Source organism: Lepidochelys kempii, chromosome 12, assembly GCF_965140265.1.
Source record: "Lepidochelys kempii isolate rLepKem1 chromosome 12, rLepKem1.hap2, whole genome shotgun sequence".
Taxonomy (NCBI): domain Eukaryota; kingdom Metazoa; phylum Chordata; order Testudines; family Cheloniidae; genus Lepidochelys; species Lepidochelys kempii.
The window spans coordinates 36,624,205-36,626,277 of record NC_133267.1 but is presented as its reverse complement, the minus strand read 5'-3'; positions in this window follow the sequence as shown (position 1 = coordinate 36,626,277).

Genomic DNA, 2,073 nt, shown 5'->3' with positions numbered 1-2,073 from the left:
CAATCCTTTATTAATCCCCTTGGACTCTTGGCTTCAGTGTTATCCTGCAGCAGTGAGTTCCACAGGTTGTGTTTTACTGTATCTGGCTGCCCTTCTTGTCCTTGTCTTAGAAAGGAGGATACATAGAAGCACTCGACTGACTGTGATGGGACTAGCCAATATTTTAGATACCTCAATCGCATCCCCGCTAATCCATCTCCTCCCCAAACTAAATAGCCCCTAGTCTTTCAGCCTCTCTCGTATGGAAGCCCCTGATCATTTCCATTGCCCTGCTCTGGGCTAGCCTAGCAGTGGAGCGCGGTGCAGTGAACCTGCTGTTTCCTGACGGCGTTTAGGATCAGTCCCTTGTGCCTGCCCCCAAGTACCCAGGGGCCACGTTGTGTCTGTCCTGTGCTGCAGGATGCCAGCAGGCCTGCTGTGTATAAGGTTGATCCCTGCTCAAGTCCTTCAGCCACTGGGCCGTATGGACACACCGGCTCTGCTGTGCACCCAGCCCAACTGCACCTCACAGCACCACGCTGAACTCCTCTGCCGCCGTAAAAGTGACCTATGATTAGATTCCGACCCTGGAAAGAAGCCCTGCTCCTCTTAACATGGCACGGAGAGGAGCAAAGTGATTTATAAAGGACGCGTCAGTGGTTTGCAGCACAACCAGATTTGCAGCCAAAGATGTCTCAAGAGTCCCCTCTACTGGGCAGAAGTGGGTTGTGCACACACCCCTGTGTGGGTGGATGGCGATTCAGTTTACATAGGCTCATGATCAGAAGGAGATGTATAATTAAGGCTTTTCCCAACCAGTTTGCTTGCTGGACTGACCTACACAGAGTAATTAAAAAGCTGTGTCTTCCAGGCTGTTCAGTCAAGGAGAATAAGTCAGAGTGATGCTGAGAATAAGCCAGGGGCCCAGGAGTCTAAGAGCTGGGAAAGGGGCCCGCATCTGATGGAAACAATTTAAAATATATTGTAAATTGTCTTTTGGGGTGGGGGAAGGATCAGTAACTAAAGCTCCTCCTTCCAGTACTTCCCTCTCCTCCCAAACTTTAACTCATCTTTACCCAAAAGGCAAAGAGGATTTTGCCTTCCTCAGTCAGCATCATTCTAAATTCCAGCCAAAGGGCAACTGGACAGAATTCTTATCCGAGCCCATCCACATCTCTCCTTCCACAGCCAGAGAGGGTGCTGTTGAACGAAGATCCACCCTGGCTGCTCCAGCACGGACAGCAGCCAATAAGTCCTGGGCTCCAGCAGGTGGTTTAAAGAAAAGAGAACATTGTTCACCCTGCATTAGGCCACTGGGATCAGTGGCGGTTTCATTTGTAAGATGCCGTTATGAAGGGAGTCAGCAGAAGGAGCTGCTATAGCACCGAACCAGTCTTTCTTCTTGTGCAAGCAGTGCAGAGTTTTTGAAGACACACGTGACTATACCTTTTTCCGCTACAAGCATTTGATCAGTGAATGACCCTCGTTCCTAGGGATGTTTTTAACAGAGGACACCTCTGACCAGAGGATGCTGAGCACTTGGAAGGCAGCCTGAAGGGGAGTGCTAGGTTAGGGATGAGCACCTGGAAGGCAGGAAGACATGGGAAAGAAGGGTCATGGGTTTGGGGAGGGAACCAAGAGTGCGCAATGTCAGGGATGTTAGGCAAAGAGGTGGAGGGACCCACCAGTAAGGACTGGGGCTGGGAAATTATGGTGGTTTGTTAGAGATTGAGGAAGTGTTCTCCCTAATGTGCCAACGAACCTAGCCAGTGAGAAGTCTGTTCACCAATCTAGTTGCTGAGCTGGCCCCCACCCCCACCCCAGCAATAACCAGGCCGGGGTTTAGCAGCACTGGCTGTGGGCTGTATTTACCCCACATGACACATTTGCTGTGGTCCCAAGGTTTCCATTAGCCTTTCATTTTTGGGCCCTAGGTTCAAGTCTTGCTTGGGACCCAAATGCGGCTCAGTTGGATGTTCTCAGTCTCACCCCTAGTGAACATCTGCCCACATCAGAGAGGTGTCTTCTCCCCCGGCCCCCGGTGGTGTCTCAGGAGATGCACAGGACTGGGCAGCCAGGGATTCTGAAGCTCAT